Source organism: Felis catus, chromosome C2, assembly GCF_018350175.1.
Source record: "Felis catus isolate Fca126 chromosome C2, F.catus_Fca126_mat1.0, whole genome shotgun sequence".
Classification (NCBI taxonomy): domain Eukaryota; kingdom Metazoa; phylum Chordata; class Mammalia; order Carnivora; family Felidae; genus Felis; species Felis catus.
In genome coordinates this window covers 35,085,662-35,107,007 of record NC_058376.1, presented here as the reverse complement: position 1 = coordinate 35,107,007, position 21,346 = coordinate 35,085,662, and the positions used below count along the sequence as shown (strand labels likewise).

The 21,346-nt window shown below is 36.1% G+C and overlaps 1 long non-coding RNA gene and 1 pseudogene across 1 annotated transcript; one reads left to right on the top strand and one right to left on the bottom strand.

The window, feature by feature from the left end:
• The first annotated feature begins 2,861 nt into the window (after window positions 1–2,861).
• On the top strand, window positions 2,862–13,870 carry LOC101097579 (annotated as a pseudogene).
• A 1,104-nt stretch (window positions 13,871–14,974) lies between these two features.
• LOC123379903 lies at window positions 14,975–20,809 on the bottom strand. Its single transcript, XR_006584936.1, has 2 exons — window positions 19,543–20,809; window positions 14,975–17,382 (listed from the first exon to the last, which is right to left on the bottom strand). It is a non-coding gene; the product is annotated as an uncharacterized LOC123379903 (long non-coding RNA).
• Between the last annotated feature and the right edge of the window lie 537 nt (window positions 20,810–21,346).

The following is a 21,346-nucleotide window of genomic DNA, read 5'->3' as shown; positions in this document are numbered from 1 at the left end:
TCCTGATTTCAAACTTTATTACAAAACTATACTAATCAAAATCATATAGTATTCACATAAAAACAAACATATGGAGCAATGAAACAGAATAGAGATTCCAAAAATAAACCCATTCCTATTTGGACAATTAATTTACAACACAGGAGCCAAGAATATACAATTGGGAAAAAATAGCATTTTCAGTGAATGATGTTGGGAAAACTGGACAGCCACATGTAAAAGAATCCCTACCTTGCAACATACACAAAAATCAATTCAAAATAGATTGAAGACCTAAATTTAAGATTGGAAACCATAAAAACCCCTGAAGAAAATACAGGGGGTAAGCTCCTTGACATCAGTCTTGGAAATAACTTTTGGATATGATATCACAAGCAGAGACAACAAAAGCAAAAATGAACAAGCGACACTACATCAAACTAAAAAGCTTCCACACAGGAAAAAAATGTGAATCTATTGAATAAGAGAAAATATTTGCAAATCATATAACGTATAAGAAATTAATATCCAAAATATATATTAAAGAAAAAACTCATACACCTAAATAACAAGCCATAAAACCCAGTTAAAAAGGGGCAGAGGAACTGAACAGACATTTTTCTGTAGAAGACAAACAAATGGTCAATAGCTGAGTGAGAAGAAGTTCAACAACACTAATCATCAGGGAAATATAAATCAAAACCACTATGAGATATGATTTCACACTCACTAGAATGGCCATCATGAGAAAGACAAGAGATAACGAGAATTGGTGAGAATGTAGAGAAAAGGGAAATGTGTACTGTTGATGGGAATGTAAATTGGTGCAACCATTCTTGAAAACAGTATGGAGGTTCCTCAAAAAATTAAAAATAGAATTACCATATATTGAAAAATATATTGAAAATATATTTGCACTGTGATGTTTGTTGCAGCATTATTCATAATAGCCAAAACATGAAAATAATGTAAGTTCCCATTGATGGATGAATGGAAAGAAAACTTGATATGTACATGTACAAACACAAGGGAATAATAATCAGCTTTGAGAAAGGAGGAAATCCTGCCATTTACCATAACATGCATCGAACTTTAGGGCATTAGGCTAAGTGAAGTAAATCAGACAGAGAATGACTAATACTGCATGATATCCCTTATATTTGGAATCTTAAAACAAAACAAAAAAGTCAAACTCAGAAAAAGTAGAAAAGTAGTTGGTAGTTGGTTGCCAGGAGCTGGGAGGAGGGGGAGTGAATAGGAAGAGGTTGGTGAAAAGATACAAATTTCCAGCTATAGTATAAATAAAGTATGAAGACTAACATAAAACATGGTGACTATAGTTGATAATGCTGCATTATATAACTGAAATTTGCTGAAAGTAGAACTTAAATGTTCTCAGCTACAGCAACAAAGAAAGAAAAATATGTGAGGTGATAGATTTGCTAATTAACTAGATGGGGGAATCTTTTCACAATGTCTATGTATATCAAATCACCACTATATACATTTCAAATACGTTACAACTTTGTATATCAATTATAAGGTTTTTTTAGTTGTTTTTTTTTTCACTACAAAAATAGTTTTCAGAGAAGCTGCAGGGTAAAGTGAGTGAGCACATAGAAATGGCTTTGTTACAGCTTGGGAATATTTCCCTAAATGGTCAATAGGATGACACAGGTGTCCACCAGTTGTGGTGATAAAAATCTTGCTGTTATATTACTTATAGGAGGTGTGAAAATATATGAGTGCAGATAGAAATAGCAATTAAAAATATGTAAGACCGTTAACCTAACAGACAAAATTGGCAGAGAAAAAATCATTTGCTGCCACAAAAAAAGAAAAATAATTGAATGCTCCAGATTTTAGTGTCAGCTTTCATCTGCGGCCATTTAGTCGAAGGCAGGAGTCTACAGAGCAAAGATGCAAGTAATAGCAAATAATCGCATATGAGGAATATTGCCAATAACTCAGGGTTATGAGCAAAAACAGGTATATCCTCTTTTACGGTTTTTATATTTTGTGCTTTTTTTGTAAGTTCAACAATTTACAGTTTTTGAGGCTAAAGATCCTGGATGTCCTTGTATGAGAAAAATAAGTATCAGAAATTATTTGGAAATTCTTGAAAAATATTTAAGAATCAGAAAAGTTAATTTTGATGTTCTTCTAATTATTAAGAGGACAAAAATGTTTTTACAGTTAGAATTTTAAAATTCTTGTAAATTTTAATGAATTTGTATGGCCCCCCAAAATAAATAATTCTTATTAGTTACTCTGATGCAACCAGGCAGTTTGAATGAGTTTATACACAGAACAGAAACTAAAGAGCAGAAATCTTGTCTGTAGTGCTCACGGAAGTCAGTTAGTAGAGACTTAATATATATTTTTCAAATTAATAAATAGGGCATGTGAAAACTTGGCAACTAAATGTGGTGAATTATTTTAAGTGCTTTCGCATTTAAAACACTCTAGGGAGTATTATAGTTTAACATTGCACCCTATTATTTGTTTATTTAGGAAAATGGAAAAAAAGTAGATTAAAACTTAGGTCAGTTTTTTTTTTTTAATTCTCAGTTTGCCTATTCATATAGTAACACTATGGGTTGTTTGATTGAACCTCCCTTTTCATCCTTTTTCTCCTATGCTTTTATTATAAAGGTTGCAAAAGCTCGTAAACTCAACTACTCAAACTCCGGCTTTCCAAACACTTTTGCTGCTATGGATATCCATGTTCTCACTTTCCCACTGAAAAATTTAGGTAGATATCTGCTAATTCTGTCTTTTCCTCTAAATGTTTCCTACTTCTATTTGCCCAGAAAACGATATGAGGCCTATGTCACATCACATGATGTCACAGCCTTCTTGTGACATAGGACAATAAGGTGTATATGTGAACACCTGAGAAAGATCCTGGATCCTGTTGGCATAACTGAGAGACTGTACCAGCCCTGGATTGAAGATCTCCAAATTGTAATTATGTTAAACAATTCTTTGGGTATTTAAGTTTTAATTATATGGTTTTCTATTGCTTGAAGATGAACCCATATCTAACTGATAGAGATCATACATCTTTTAGTTACCTATCTTTTAAGTCAGATATATTTCTCAGTTTGGGATTTCACAGAGACAAATCCTGAGACTTGGATTCAAGTGCAAGTCTTTTATTTCTGATGTGATCCCAAGGAAACATCACTGAGGAGTGAAGGTGTGAAGCAGAGAAGGGAAAGAAATCAGTAAAGGAACATTGGAATAGCTTCTTAGAGACCCAGTTAAAGTTCTGGCTGGCTTGCAACTTCTGAAGGGTACAGTCTATGATGGAATGAGTAAATCCTGTGGTTAAGGGCTTAATGTCATAACTCCCTTACCATAGAATGAAGGCAGTGGTATGTGCAATCTCAAATCTTTAGACATTGGAGCAGGTAGAAAAGTAAACCCAAATTGGAGATACTTTACAATACCAATAAGGATGAATTGTCCTTTCTCCCAGTATGTAGGGGGTGCAATACAAGCAACTTGCCATCAAGTGACTGGTGTCTAATGAATACATCTAAATCTCTGATAGTTGAGTGTAGCTACATAGGCTCAGCAATTACAAATTAGTATCATTCTCAATTCCTATCATTAATTAATCTACAGAAAATACCTCTACTTCTCAACAATATTTATATGCCCTTAACTATCACATTCTCTATCACTTTAGAGAAAGAAATACTAAGTCCTACCTGTGAACATAGTCAACTTGTTTATTCTCTAGTATTACATAATAAAGTCATTCTAACATAACCACATTGCTAAGCCTATTAATCACTTCTTTAATATTTTCTAAGAAATTTCTTCCAAGGAAGTGTTAGAACCTTAATCTTGAATCTCAGGAGAATACCCCATATCAATAAACTGCCTTTTCCTGCCTTTAATTCCTCTCCCCACCCTCTATCATGGTGTACCAGTTTTAGCATTCATTTTCAAGCACTTTCTCCCAGTACTTTCTACTGTATATAATATACAGATTCTGTAACTCATTTAGCAAATAATATATTTCCTCCTAAAGTATCCACCAGAAAATCCTTATCCCATGTATCAGTGTCTGTTCTTTCCCCAGCAGGGCCCTAACATCAGTGTAAGAGCCTTGCCAGGACTATGAATGCAGCTCACTATGTACTTCTGTCAGCAGTTGGCCCTCCCACTCTTGCAAGAAAGGGTCTTTATATCATACCAAGCTAAGCTGATAGTTGGCTGCCTCAGGCCTGTCACTTTTATACTACAAGGCTTCACTGCAGTTGTCATACGCCAACCAATGCCATATGCTTATACCATTACCCATATTTCCCAAAGGCTAGAAGTATTGCCTGAACTCAGGCATCTCGTTCCCCTGTAACTCATTCCAATTCACCACAGGTGAGACTCTTAGCAGAGATATTTACAACACCACAGCTTACCACCAGTTATAGGGTCCTTATTGCCATATAGCTGGTGACTAATCCAGTTCCAGAATCTTGTCTTGAGGGTCTTCTCTTATGACCATTTTTGGCATCAACTGTCTATTTGGATTCCAGAAGCCATTGCTGAGACAAGGATTCAAGTACAGGTACTTTATTTGAGAGGTGATCCCAGAAAGCACCACTCGGGGAGTGGGACAGTATGACAGGAAGGACAAGGAAACCAATAGAAGGTAGGTTATCAGACTAGGTATCAATTTGGGCAAGTGGCTCAATCTTATTAGGGCTGTTGGAAGAGATGCCTTCATCACAATCAAGGGATGGAAAATCTGAGGTATTTACCCACTAAGTCTCCTTCTGTCATTGCTGGAGCATTTACTTGCCCTTTCAGCTGGCCTTGTGTAAGGAGCAAGTATGCCCCCCCACACACACAAGCTACACCAAAGCCCTCAGCAGAGTCACAGATATTCACAGTAAGCAACCTGCAGGGTTTAGATATGTGCAGAAGGGACCTAGGAGGGACATGGGCTACATCTGTTTCTTTTCTCATAAAACTAGGAAGGGTATGATTATGCCAGGTACAGAAATCTACTTCTAGCCACATGCCAAAGCAAAATAGGGAAATACACACACACACACACACACATTGTGATGAAAAGTGCCTAAGGACTACTTTCTCTAAACGTATTTTAGCAACTATCCCCACGTTCTGGTGCCTGAAATCCTCCCATTTGTGTTTATCCCTTTAGCCTAAACTCTTGATATACTTTGTACAAAAGTAGGTTATACCTGGAAATAATAATTCATTAAACCATTATAACAATAAAATATAATGCATAAAATAGGAAAATAATAGTGTCATTTAACTACCAAACTGAGGGTAGATTCTGGCATTGAGGCACACACACAAAAAAATCACAAATCTCTTTAAAAGCTAAACACCCAGAGATGTTCCTAAATCCATAAATTTAAAAATATGTTGATTTTATATATAGACTTCAATCAGTCTGTTAAACTCATTAACTGGCTGCATGACTCATTCCAACATAATAGCCTATAGCAAATAAACAGATTACAATGTGCTATTTCATTTAATGCTAAACAGTAGGTGATGGCCACTACTCTGTTTTCTAACTGACTTTTCCTTACCCTCCTTTCCAATGCCCATATCCATCCCCACATAGAAGGTGCTACTTTATAAGTAAAAAAACATCATGTAACATTTTGGTATAATCAATTTGTGTCCTTATTGGGAGTTCAAGGGTTAAAACACTCCACTCTTCCATACAATAGTTTTTTTTCCCCCAGTTTTCTCTATTTTACATAGTTTTGCTTTGGGATTTCTTTCCCTAAGTTCTTTCATGTAGCTATTACAGTAAAATAGCCCTGAAATTTTCTTTTTCTTGAAAAGGTGTCTACTTTCAGAAAGCAAAAAAGGACCACAATGGGGAAAACAGAGAGGAATATGTGGTGTTCCTTACAGGACAGCTCTGCTTGAGGCCACAGGGAGAAACACCTTGAGAGAGGACACTTGACATTTTTGAGGGTGCCTATATAAGTTGGGGTCCCAGTCAGAAACAGATGGCACATCTAAATGATGATAATTTGAGGAGGATTTAATTAAGAGGCAATTTACAAAAATGAGCGTAGTGCAAAGGAAGCCACAAGGGATAGTGTAGTATCTCATGCCATTACCATCCATAGGTTTTAAGGAGCAAAGGGAGCAGTTATAGGATCCCAGTGACCCAGAAAGCTAGAAAAAACTGGAGAAGGCTCCTACAAAAGCTAACACTTCTGTCAAATGATATAGCCAGTCCATGGAGACACTGCTAGGAGAAAAAGAAAGAAAGATATACCTTCATATGTCTCTCCTCCCCCACTGGTCTCTTGCGTGGGCTTTCTATTGGCTACCCAAGCTGAGGCCAGACAATAAGGGGATGAGTTGATGGAGTCTGCACAAGTCATCATCAAGGCATAGAGCAGGGTGCAAAAGGATGGAGAGTAAATCTGAAAAAGCGCTGGAATATTTCTAGCCCACAGCCCTTATTTATATTTGGGGAAATTTACCAATGTATTAACTTTGTAAAATTTAAGGACCACCTTCCAATAAAGAAGCTTTAATATTAGACATGTGTTCTCTCTGATTGCTGGAAGCTATGCTTCATCATGTAGGTGCTTATGTCAGGGAAGTAGAGCGATTTTAGAATTAATTCTGACTGTCCAGGGGAAGTAGTCAAGTGCTGCCAGTAGTAGCCTCCACAATACAGGCACAGCAGAGCCAGTGGAAGAACCCAGCATCCAGTGGTGGCAGCCTTGGCCCTCTACCCACAGATATTTCCTTAGATGACCTTGCCTAGGCTTCTAGCCAGTTAGGTTTTCTGAGTTTTTCTGAGCCTATCTGTCTAGCTTTCCTGTTATATTTGTTTATTTTTTTTTCCAAATGAGTTGTTTGGCAGTTCAAATTCACAAGAAACAATCTGCAGTTTCTGGAATAAATAATTCTGACTGGTGGGAATGATACCATGAGTAGGTTGCAAAGGTGACCCTGGAGGGGCTACCATGATGATACACACAGGGCATCCAGAGTTGTACCACAGTAATCTAGCCTTAAACAATCTTGGTAAATAAGATGGAATTTAGAATTATTCATCTTGCTTAATTAGGGCTGAAAACAAACAAACCAAAACTTCACCTACTATTCTAGGAGAATAATCTTAACACCCAGCATGACATAGCATATTTATGATTCACATCTTATCTATAGTAATCTGGAAAAAAGAGCTCATTGAAGGCTTTGAGAAACTGAGCAACTACCATAAGGACAGAATGCCAGGAAGGACGCATTCAAGGGCTGCAGGTTGAGCAGATGCTTCTGATGGCACTGGATAGTTCAAAGAAAAACAATGAGCAATGGCCTAAATCCCCAAATTCTTGGCTCATATAATAGACTGAAACCCGGGAAATTTCTACAATTAAGGTAAAGAATAGTTTACCTTCTTCAATGGCAGAGCTAAGATGGGAGTGCCCATTTGAGATTACAGCTACTATGAAATCTGAAATAATAACTCATTAGTGTCTATCCCACATTTCCTAACCTCTTACCCTGCTTCTTACCAGCCCTTACCCTCTGTATGGTAGAAGTCTGACAATGAGATGTATCATTGAAAAAATAGTAATGGGGAAAGGCTTTAGTGTGCAGGGTGAGAAATGCAAAGAGGTGGGAATGGAGAGGTCTTAGGCAGTAGAAGGTGAATGTAGTAGTGACCAGGGAGGGAGCAAAAGGGGAGCTGGAAACTTCTACTGTCAAGGATGATCAGGAGACATTTAACAGGGCCACTTGTATGCATTCAGAAAGTTTATATATGAATAAGGCATTCCTAAAAGGATACAAGAAAAGAAATTGGAGAAGAGGAGATAAAGTTTTTCTTGACATTAGGTTTTCTTCCTGAATTTATTTAAGCAATACCATAGTATTTCTGTAAGCTTCTTACAATCTTTTAAAATAGCTACTTTAGACACAAAGATTTATTTATGGAGATTTTACCAAAAAACTTCTATTTATTTATCAGTTCTCCATAAAATACAGCTATATTTTGTTCTTTAATATAACTGTATGCCTAATGATATTCTTCTAAAACTTAGGTGGCCCAGTGATACTGCTTTTATGGATCCCTCATTCCTGATGCTTTTCTTTAAATTGAGTACTGGTTTTATAGTATTACAAAAACATTCATGGATAAACTCTATTATAGCCAATTGTCAAGAAATAATCATAAAATAGTTTAATCACTATATTTTTTGTGACAAAATTATGTATAAGGAAATCAGAATAAGCTGATTTTAGAAATCAGTATAAGCACAATATAAATGTAAAATACTTTCATATATAATCTCGAGTCCTGTTAAAGAGGCATGGGGCAGGGGAGTCAATTCCTAAGTAAGAGAAATTTAACAGTTGAATAACCAATATTAATTTTTAAATGTGCAGTGGATCTGAAATATCTGCAGTATAAGTCAATAAAATTAAGATGTTCTAAAACTGAACTTTTTTCAACTCAATCCAAGTTTCTGATCTCCCCACTTCATGCAGAAATCTTTATGAAGTCCACCTGAGATTTTTACTCCCTTACCCTGGTTTGTTTAAAGTAGTTACCATATTGTTTAACTTCCATCTCAAAGTGCTCACAAAGTCATCTTAATTGCCTCACTTGGGCCCTGACTGCTTGCTCCCAGAAGCTCACTCAGCTCCCTAGGGACCTTCAGTTAGGACGGGGCATGAACTGTTTATGGCAGAAGAGTCTTTGGTGGCAAGCAGCTGTCAGATCTGGGATGATCATTTATGGAGAAGAACGGCAGGGTTTGCTGCTCCCTTTGAGAGCACAGTCACCTCAGCTTTCCACAAGTTCAGCTGGCAACTTTGCACCACTTACCTTATGGAGACTTCTATGAAATTCTCTACGTTGTATTTAGTCACTGGCAAGCACATGGCCCTTACTCTCAGCCTTCCAGGGTCCAGGAATTTTTGGATTACTTCCATGTTACTCTGGTGGAGTGGGAAATCAGGGGATGATCTGGAAGCCATCCTATGTCCAGAACTCCTCACTATGCTGCCATAGTTTTTCTCCCCCATTCAAGCCTCAGTATGGTAGGACATCTTTGTGGGTTGCTACTCACAAACTCAGTTATAAAATAGAAGAATCCCTGTTTCTTCTAGTTCTGAAACACCACACCTTCATAAGGAACTCTAGCATATCTACTCCTTCCTTTTGAGGAATCACTGAGCAGGGGCAGGATTAATGTCTCTTGTATTTTTCCTCTCTTTCTTCAGAACTGGACACCAGGATTTCTCAACAGCCCCACTATTAACATTTTGGGCTGCATAAAATTTCATTGTAGGTGTGGATGTCCTGTGCATTATAGGATGCTTAGCAGCATTCTTGGCTTTTTCCCACTACATGATAATAGCACATGCCCAGTTGTGACAACCAAGTTTGTCTCCAGACATTGCCAAATGTCCCCTAAGGGGTGCAAAACAACCCTCCACTGAGAACCACTGCTCAACACTGACTATATTTCCTAGTATAAAGGTATTTTGTATATACATAGTATGAGTTGAAGAAGGAAGATAGAAACCTGTTGTCTATTAAAATCTCTACAATCTGTACTGTCTCATCATCAATGATATCATTTGAAACCTAGTACTTAAAAACATCTGGGGACTTTCTTTTCTAAGCAGTAGACTGTAGTCACAGAAATATACTTCCATTTACCATCAAGATCAGTAAAGGTCAAACTGTGGCCTAGAAAACCAGATTAAAAACATATTTAGTTAATATTTCACATACTCCCTTGCCCAGGTTCTAGCACACACAGTTTGAGAACCAAGAGGAAGAGACTCACATTGTAGTTGTTTATTCTCTGTTGAGGGTTATATTGGCCTTGTTTAATATGGACATTGCTGCCTTTCTAAATTAGAATCATGGTATTCTTGAGTCTAAAACTATAGCATTAAAACATTAGATAAATCTCATAACCTTTGAACATTTCTTTAAGGAACTCACATCCTGACTGCCCCTCTAACCATCATTCTTTCTTAATTCACAAACCCTTAAAAAGGAATCTACATTTACTGCTTTTACCTTCCTTACTTCCTTTCACTCCTTAATCCATTGTAATATCACCCCACCCCACTAAAACTATTATTAGGATCACCACCTACAATATACAATATATACTCTCCTGTCCTCGTTTTCTTGTTTCCTGACCTCTCCATATTTTCTATTATGACCAGTTTGACTTTCCATGAGTGGCCTAACATTAGGCAATCCTATAACAACCACTGTATCAATTCCCTTTCATTTTACTGTCAGTGCTGATTTTTCCCACTTTTCTTCTCTCAGAGACTCTCTTTTTACTTGTTTGGCACACTCTGCCTGAGGTAAGCATCCCTTGGTGCTTCTGTGATGGGTATCTTCTACTGCTTACTCCAGATTAACTCCTGGCTCTCTCACTTTGCTCTGTGCCCTAAGAAGCAGACCTTTAGGTCCTATATCAATGAGCTTCCATGCACTATGTCTTCCTTTGACCAGCTTTGGCCAATGGAGATCACCAGCAGAAGTTTAGAGAGAAGGAAGAAAGTCAGATCCGGTTATGTATTCCCCTCCTATGATATCTCCTCTCTGCCTGACTGTGCCCCTCAACAGATGGGCACTGTTTGATGGCCACTTTCACCCTATATATCTTTACACCTGGCTTTAGGTATAATTTACTTTCTCTCATCTATTTAGGTCTAAAAGATGTAATAGTTATTGCTGTTAGTAACATCTTCCTTCAATATCCTTTTGGTTTCCTTTATCCTGCCCATCCTTTTGCAATCCATCTCTTTGTAAATGCACCCTCATGAAACTATTCTAATTATTATTGAATGTGTCCTAAGCTTCCTCTTGGGACCTTGAATATGATAGCCACCAATATACTATTATGACCCTGTCCTTTTCTCCAAGGTCACAACTTGTATATATGATTTTCTACTGAATTTATATAACCTGTGTACTCCATGGGAACTTCAAATTCAACATGCCCAAATTGAATCTATTATCTTCTTTCTCCCCAAAGCCACATTCCTGGAAGTTAATTTGACTCTCCCATTCTCACTATATATATATGTATTAATTTAATCATTAAATCATACTGAAATGGCTTTCAATCTGTCCTACTTCATCTTTACCACCTCTCTCTTAGGTTAGGTATTATTGAATTTATCATTCAAACTGTGAAAATAACCTTTTAAGTTTCCTGTCTCCTGGCTCACTACTAGTGAATTCCTCTTCTACACTAGTAGTGTGAACTATCCTATCTTGAATAGCTGACATAGAAACTTTTCTAAGATATTTTCTCATTTACATAATAAAACCCCCAGGATCGTATAACTTATGACTCATCTTATGATACAGTTGCCCTGCAGTCTCATACCCATCCATCGAGCCCTTCCCCTTCTTAACTTCTGGAAATGCCAAATTCACATTCTCTGAATACATCATATTACTTTGTTTCTCTATTCTCTTGCACATGTTGTTTGCACATATTAGACTCATTAGATGAATATCTCATCATATTTCATTTATTCGTATATAAGCTCCATCTCTGTGAAGCCTTACTGATCTCAAATAAGATTCACTACTCATTCCCTTGTACTATATATGTAGGCAGTAATAAATATGATAATATAATTTAGTTACTTATATTTTTTATATGTTGCTAAACTTGAACTCGTCAAGGGTGTGGACCATTTTTATTTTCTTATTATTTTTTTAAGCATTACATTTATTTACTTATTTTGAGAGAGAGAGAGAGAGAGAGAGAGAGAGAGAGAGAGAGAGAGATAGTACAAGTGGGGGAGGGCAGAGACAGAGGGAGAGAGAGAATCCCAAGCAGGCTCTGAACTGTTAGTGCAGAGCCTGATGAGGGGCTCAAAGCCATGAACTATGAGATCATTACCTGAGCTGAAATCAAGAGTCAGATGCTTAACCAACTGAGCCACCTGGGTGCCCCAAGGATGCAGACCATTTTTAAAAAGCACTTCGCATTTCATGGAACTGAAATCACCTTATCAGAAATTATTGGTCCATCAGATTATTTACTCTTTCCACACAGAGAAAGTATTATTTAAAAATAAAAAAAATTAAATTTCATTTAATAAGTTATATTCTGGCAGGTTTTGTTATATTGACTGCCTAGGAGTCCCACTGTAAGAAGCAACAACCTCCTGTTTTCCTCTTTGCCATCTGCTTGACAGCTGCAAAGGATCAATGATGCTTGAATGCATCTCCATCCATGTTGGCCCGGCTGGTGTCCATACTGACAATGCCTTCTGGGAGCGCTATTGCTTGGAACATCAATAGTCCTATCCACCCCCATAGTCAAATGCCAAATGACAAGACCACTGGGGGAGGAAATGACTCCTTCAACACTTTCTTCAGTGAAATGGATGCTGGTGTAAGCAGGTGCCCAGGGCAGTGTTTGTAGACTTGGAACCCATGGTCATTAATGGACTTCTCACCTGGCACCTACTGCCAGCTTTTCAACCCTGAGAAGCTCATCACAGACAAGGAAGATGCTGACAATAACTATGCCCAAGGGCACTACACAATTGGCAAGGAGATCATTAACCTTGTCTTGGACTGAATTAGGAAACTGGTTGACCAGTGTACAGGTCTTTAGGGCTTCTTGGTTTTCCACAGCTTTGGAGGGGAAATTGGTTCCAGGTTCACCTCCCTGCTGATGGAACATCTCTATGTCAATTATGGCAAGAAGTCCAAGATTGAGTTCTCCATTTACCCAGCCCCCCCACGTTTCCACAGCTGTAGTTGAACCCTAAAACTCCATCCTCACTACCCATACCACCCTGGAGCACTCTGTGCTAATGAGGCAATCTATACATCTGTCATACAAATCTTGATATTGAACACCCAACCTAAACTAACCTGAATAGGTTAACAGGTCAAATTATGTTCTCCATAACTTTTTCCCTCAAATTTGATGGAGCCCTGAATGTTGATCTGACAGAATTCCAGACCAACCTGATATCCTATCCCCATGTCCAATTCCCTCTGGCCACACATGATCCTGTCACCTCTGCTGATAAAACCTACCATGAACAACTTTCTGTAGCAAAGATCACTAATGCATGATTTGAGCCAGCCACCAGATGATGAAATGTGACCCTTGCCATGGTAAATACATGGCTTGCTGCCTGCTGTTCTGTGGTGACATGATTCCAAAAGATGTCAGTGATGCCATTGCCACCATCAAGACCAACTGTATAATCCAGTATATGGATTGGTTCTCCACTGGCTTCAAAGTTGGTATTAATTACCAGCCTCCCACTGTGGTACCTGGTGGAGAACTGGCCGAAGTACAGCAAACTGTACATGCTGAGTAACACCACAGCCATTGCTGAGTCCTGGGTTCACCTGGACCACAAGTTTGACGTGATGTATGACAAGTATGCCTTTGTTTACTGGTATATAGGCAAGGGCATGGAGGATGGAGAGTTTTCTGAGGCCCATGATAACATGGCTGCCCTTGAGAATTATGAGAAGGTCGGTATGGCTTCTGTTAAAGAAGAGGGTGAAGAAGGAGAGAAATACTGAAGTTAAAAATGTCCCAAAAGTGCTGCTTTTGCAGGGAAGTTTATTGTTTTAAACATTGAAAAGTTGTGTTCTAATCAGTTAATTTGTATGTAGCAGTATATACTCTCATATACAATTACTGACCAATGCTTGAAAATACAATGCTTTTTTTCACACCCAAACTGTCCGTTTCTCTGATGGGTTTGAATAAAGTATTCCTTGTCATTTTTAATTTTTTTTAAGTTTATTTAGCTTGAGAGAGAGAACAAGAGGGCTATGGGCAGAGAGAGATAGGAGACAGAGAATCCCAAGCAGGCTATACACTGTCAGCACAGAGCCTGATGTGGGACTTTAACTCGGCAACTGTGAGATCATGACCTGAGCTGAAACCAAGAGTCTGATGCTTAACCAACTGAGCCACCCAGGTACCTTATGTATTCCCTTGTCTTAAATGAAAAAAAAAAAATAATAATAATAATAAAACAATCAATTATATTTTGGGGTATTGTCTTTAAACACATCTCCCATGTAATTGTAACCAAAATATCAATCTTATATTCCTGTTGGAAAAGAAAATGTTTTGGCCACATGCCAGAGGAAAAAAATCAGTATTGTAGGCATGATGATTTCTTTAAATCATTTTTGTCTCTCTTTTCTGGCCTGTTTCTTAAAACTTTACTATGAAATGTTGCATATGAATTTAATCATAATTCACTTTCCTAGGTATATCATAATTAAAGAGTTATAGTTCCATATATTAAAGTTCTTACTTAAATTAGAACCAAAATTAGTGTTATTTAGGTATTTGTTTTGTTTATTTGCTTTTAGTTAATACGTTAAGCTTAATTTCCATTCATTTTTGGCTCTCAAGAAATGAAAGCATTTGTGGTTTTCAAGTATGTCTGAATTTCATAAATCTTGCAAACTTTATTATTTTTTCCCAGAGATATGCTGCTAATCAAGATATTAAACATAGTTGATTCAAATTGATATTTGGTCTTCACCATTAAAGTACAAACAGAAGACAATTTGTGAATAGTAAGTCTACATTACATAGATTAATATAATTGTTTGCAACTAAAATACAATACTTTTCTATAATGCTGCTAATAAGTTTAATTAGAATATAATCCTGTGTAATGTAGATATTTACAACTCCTTTAAAATTATCCTTTATTAATTTCATAGAATAAATATTTCAATGTCTCTAAACTTGACTCTAAATTTGAAGTTTAGGAATCCGTTTACAAGTTTTCTTCAGAGGAGATTCATGATTCCTCATGACAAGTATTTAATTATAAATCATCAACTGAAAAAAACCATAAAACTTTAAGGAAGTCTTATACAAAGCTATTCTGTTATCATAAAACCTTAATTAATAACTGCATAAAGTTATAAATATAGAAAATTTTAAAATTAATCAAGCAAATGTTGAAGAAAGAGCATTAGATTTTTTATTTCATTTTTCAAACAAAGCAGCAAAAGCCTTGGCTGGGAATTATATAGTGAAAAGCACCATCAAACAAGCAAATTAAAAATTGCTAGAAGCTCTTTCAAGGTTATATCTTAATATCCTTGAAAAGAGACACTTGAAAATTGCCAGAGCTTCTGAAATCAAGTCTGTGTAACCCACTGAACAGATAGATGAAAACATATGCACAGAAAGTATTTTAAAACATTATATCAAAATAAATGTATATATTATGGAATTGGGTTCAACATTTTCATGGTTTAAAAATAATAATAATAAAACAAGAGACTTCAAAAAAATTGGACACCCTGAATCAAGTCTCCTGAGGCAGGATACAGTGGTTTAGAAAGAGAGCCCTGTAGTCATACTCCTGAGTCCCCAGTTCCATCACCTACTAACTTACTAATTGTGATCCTCATGTTCCTTTTCTCATGCAACAAGACTCATGCAATCTCCAAGAGTTATTTTGCCAACAAACTGAGGCAGTGAATGTAAAGCATAGAGCAAAGTCAATTGCAAACATTCATACATGTTTGTTACTAGGTGGCATTGGAAGAAGTATTGGTGGTGTTCCCTTCCTTAGGGACAGATGTTTTCCTGTGCCCTTAGGAGTCTTTTGGTTTGAAAAGTTTAAGAGGCATTGAAATACAGAAGCATTATATATCTCTCAAACTAGTTTATTCACTTTCCTGTGGTCATGTGTCACATTTTCACCTCTGATAACCATCACTTAGGCATTTCCCGTCATCTCAGTCTTTGAAACCTTACACCCCTTATAGTTATGTTATCTTTTTTTCTTGGCTTCTTCTCTGAATATTCTAGGTAAAAGTAACTTCTTCTTCTACTGCAGGCATTATGTTTCATGTACATTTTTTTGAGTGCGTATGATTATCTAGAGATATATACTGTCTTGTTTTCTACTGACAAACAGCCTAATTAAGTGAATATTATTATTAGTCCCATCTTTCACATGAAGAAACTGAAGTTTATATAGATTATATTTATTGATCAAATCACCAGTGAGGAAACAGCTAAAAAGTGGCTGAGACAGATCCACCAGCCTCCTGCGTCCACTTTCCGAAATGGTTTTTCCCAACTGCCTTCGTCTCAGATATGCCACTAATAGACCATCTTGGGTTGCCACTATTTGTATCCATTGCTTATTTCCCTTACTAAATTATGAGCTCTTAGAATTTCACAATTCTTCCACCGGTTGTTATCTAAAACAAAAAAGTCAACCAGAAACCAGAAGAAAGGGGGGGAAATTGCTTTTCATCTGACCTTGCTGAACTCAAGAAATACTAAAATTCTCATGGGAAATGTACATGGAAAGATTTCAAAACTATAAAGATTCAGAGAATAGTCTTAACTTGCAGAGGCTATGCCAAAGAAATCTGAATCTTTGGCATGTCACTATTAATGACACATGTCAACTTTCATAGGGTCATGAGATAAATAGTAACCTGAACCACTTTCTTCCAAAGCTTTTGTTTCCTCTGAAGGCTGACATGGTGTCATATGAAGTCACAGGTCCCATTACACCTGCTGCAATCAATACTGCAATTAAAGAAGACTAGCACCTGAAGGAATTGATCAAACAGATCCAGACCTATTTTCTCCACTTTATATGAATTAAAAAAAAATAAAATAAGAAATTAAATATATTGCATGCACACACACAAGAAACTGACAGTTCCTGAGAGGAATAGGCCATGAGGATACAAATCAAAGAATAACAAGGTTTTATACACATTTCAAATGTTTAAGCAGCCTTTTTCAGGAATAAAAATAATAATAATAAACATTATTCCTAGCCAACAATGTCTACTTCTTTTACATTTTACACATTCGGTAGTTCAACACAGAACTGACATAATGCTTCTCACTTTTACATTTTTGTCAATAAGATAAGATATCAATGGCAAGCTAACATAATGGGTAAGATCAGCATTTCTAGCTGCATAAAAGGAGATCTTTAATTTGCCTGTAAAAATTCAATAACAACTCATTAGATGTAACTATGACTTATTACTGTGTTTCTTCAAAGATAATGTCTCAATATTTTGTCTTACGAAATAAAGCAAATGATTTCATGTAATCTTAGATTTGAAGTATGTCTTAAATATCGTAGAAAGTGCTTGAGTGGCTAGAGTAAAGGATTCCCAGAATTTGAAGACAAAGTCAAATAAAGGTTACCCACTGAAACTGAAAGTTGTAAAGATCATAACATTTTAATATTAGATTTAATTATGTTGAACACACACCATGTTACTTACATGTATCTTCATATTTGTTGTCCTCATTAATGAATTCAATCTTTATTGAGTGGGATATCTTCATTGTAAGTGATAGAAACAACTCATGCTTCCTTAAGGAAAAAAAAGAGAGAGAGAAAGAGAGAGAGAGAGAACTATACTATGATGAAATGGAGAGAAGCAGTCATATGGAACCTATATTGACTAGAACTGAGATATGTAAACTATTAGGAATTTTTATTTTTATCAATGATGCTTCTCTTTGCCTAGCTGCATTCTTCTTCTTTCTGGTTCTTTATCCATATAGAATATTATGGACAGATTACAGCTCCTGATTTTACCTGTGAAATGTTGTCTGTAAGCAGAAGTCACTTGCTTTCTTATTCCAATTCCAAAATACCCAAAACAAAATCTATTTGGCATCAATTGTGCCATGTCCAATTCAATCCAATCATCAATGCCTGAGAGGCAACATCACGTGCCATTATATGGCTACCATGAGTTACTTGTGGCATAGGGGCAAGAGTATTATAAACTTGGAAGATAACCCAAACTACGTTAATGGATGTGGCCATCTATGGTAGTAACCTATCTAAACATCCAAAGCAATCTATGCAATCCAATCAAAGAGACCAAACACACTTAAGTTTCCTGGAAAACTATAATCAACTCAGCTCTTTTACATTGTGTCTGAGGTTTTATCCCTATTTCAAAACAGAAAAGCCACAGCCTATATGGAAATTAATAATAGGCTATATATTAAAATTAGTCCAGCTAACCAGCTTTGTCTCAGAGAGAATGGCTATCATGAATACTCAAGTATCTAAACAGGTTTGTTCTATAGTATAATGTGGATAATTCTCCTGAATCTAAACCAACCTGGATGAAATATTTGAGACCACCCCAATGTCTGTCCTCTTCTTTCATGAACACCCACAGTCATATTACTTACAAGTTCAATTTCTTTGGTTTATATAAGCTTTATATAAGAAAACATTCACCTGGATCATAGACACAAGATGTCTCATCACTAGCAAAATATAATCTCCATTCTGAAAAAAATCTCCATCTAATTTACAAATGAATAATAGCTAGTATATCATGAGCCAGTATTTTAAAAACTGATCTTCCTGGAATGAACCAGGACCTAAATCATTGCTCTTTATATGTTAAAAGAATATATTCAATCACAGAAAAAGGAAAACACATTCTCAAGATCAAAGAACTGCTTCTTATCTAGCTAATCCAGTTAGATCATAATGACTTAACATTTACTGAAGTTGGAAAAATTACTATTATAATAACAAGCTCTCCAAAACACCCTAGATTTTAATAGTTAGTTTAATATTATTTGAGATCACATATTTTGACAGGTGGCTGAGTCTAATATTTATTGACAAGATAACTGAGTGATAATTCTTGTAGCAAGGAACTCATACAAATAAAGTACCAAGTATGTGTTATAATGAAAGCTCTATGGGATTAAAAATGACTAACTCAAAATTGCACCACACCTACCTGAAATGTTAATAAATTGCTTTTGAAAAAACAATTATTTTCCAACTATACAAGTGTATGTACATTATATGGAATTTACTTTTGAGCAGCTGAAGAAGAAAAATGTAAGTTGTGATTGAAATGGTAGTTCTAATTTATTCTCTTCAATAATGCTGAGATTTGATTTCAGAATGATTAATGGTGATTATAAGCAATTAATTTAAAAGGTCATCAGGTGAAAAGTCCAATTGAGAAACTTCAGAATTCTTTAAATTAGTGGTTTCCAATTGTCATTTAGTTGCAGAACACTTCTTAAAGTATATGTAAAATTAATATAATCAGTGTATGTATTTTCTGCTAACAGGAATGGGTGAGAAGCATAGGACTACTTTATCAAACCCTTCCTTTTCTGTGCATAATGACTTTCATGTACCTCCTTAAAACTCTAAAGCCCTGTGGAATAGTTCACAAACCACTGTTTAAATTAGTATTTCTTACTATGGCTTCCATTATTTTTCACCACAAATTCCAAACACATCAATACCAAAGAAATATCAATTGCATCCTACTCTCTGGAGCACTTTGTTCCTAAACTGCATTTTGATTCGTGATAATTTAGTTTCCTCAGCTGGGATGATTTATAACTCTCCAATAAGTGCCATGTTTTTGTGTGCTTTCCAACATCGTGAGCAGTCCAGTCTAGGCTAAAACTTATTTTTCTTCATTTGGAACTAGAAGAGTGTCCACATAGGTTGAGGAAGATAATGGTGACTTACCAGAATGTCTGTTTATTGTTTCTTTTTCCTGGAATACTTTTTTAGCTTTTCAGGATATCCCATAAAACATCTCTGTTTGATCCCTTCAGTTTTTTACAACCAAATGATATGTGAGGTCACAACATTACAACAATCTCTTCAGCATTAGAGCTGTGTTGTGCTCTTTCTTATTCTCTGCTGGATAATTAACATTAGCAAACAAGACGGCAATGACACATTTTGTTATAGTTACTGACTTACCTAAATTCCTATTAATAATACTCATAAATATTCCCACAGCATTCCGTTATGATTATCATGTTTATTTACTGATTACCATTGATAATGTGCGGAATTTGACTGCATTATCCTCCACAGGAAATGTGCAGGTATAGATACATATGCTAGGAGAGGAAAAAACACGAAGAGGAGCAGAAGTGGAAGGTGCTATTTAGAGTGTGTTTTATTTATTTTAAAAAGTATTATTATAGAAGAAAAAGACAAGCCACAGACTGAAAAATAAATTGCAGAAGACACATCTGATGAAGGATTGTTATGTAAAATATGCAAAGAACTCTTAAAATCCAATAATAAGAAATTTTTTTTAAATCTGACTAAAGATGGGCCTAAGAGGGACACATGGATGGCTGAGTTGGTTGAGCATCTGACTTCAGCTCAGGTTCATGAGTTCAAGCCCCACATCGGTCTCACAGCTGTCAGCACAGAGCCTGCTTTGGATCCTCTGTCCCCTTCTCTCTCTGCCACTCCCTCACTTGTGCTCTTTCAAAAATAGATAAACATTAAACAAATGGGCCAAAGAATTTCACAGACATCTCATTAAAGAAGTTATACAGATGGCAAATAAACATATGAAAAAATGTTGCACATCATATGGCATCAGGGAAATGAAACTTAAAATAATAAGATACCATTACAAATTCATTACAATGGCCAAAATCCAGAATACTGACAAGATTTAATGCTGACAAAGATGCAGAGCAATAGGAACTCTCATTCTTTGCTAGTGGGAATGTGAAATGGTACAGCCATTTTGGAAGGTAGTTTGGCAGTTTCTTACAAAATTAAATATATTCTTACTATGATCCAGCAATCACACTCCTTGGTATTTACCCAACTGAGTTGAAAAGCTATTTCACACAAAAGCCTGCACACAGATGTTTATAGCAGCTTTATTCATTATTGCCAAATCTTGGAAGCAACCAAGATGTCCTTCAGTAGGCAAATGGATAAATAAACTATATCCAGACAACAGAATATTATATAGCATTAAAAAAATAAAGGAGCTATGAAGCCATTAAAAACATAAAAGAAACTTAAATGCATGTTGCTAAGTGAAAGAAGACAATCTGAAAAGGCTATATTCTATGTGACTCCAACTATGTGACATTCTGGAAAAGGAAAAGTAGGGAGATAGTAAAAAGATAAATGATTGCCAGAGGTTGGGGTGTGGGAAGGCTGACCAAGCAGAACACAGCAAATTTTTTTTAGGGCAGTGAAACTATTCTGTATGATACTACGATGGTGGATATATGTCACTATACATTTGTCAAAAATCATGGAATGTAAGAAGACTAGAGTGAACCCCGATATAAACGATGGACTTTGGATGAGATTATACGCAATGAATTGAAAAGGTTATCAGGTGAAAAGTCCAATTGAGGAACTTTAGAATTCTTTAAATTAGTGGTTTCCAACTGTCATTTAGTTGCAGAACATTTTTTAAAGTATATGTAAAATTAATACAATCAGAGTATGTATGTTCTGCTAACAGGAATGGATGAGAAGCATAGGACTACCTAGAATG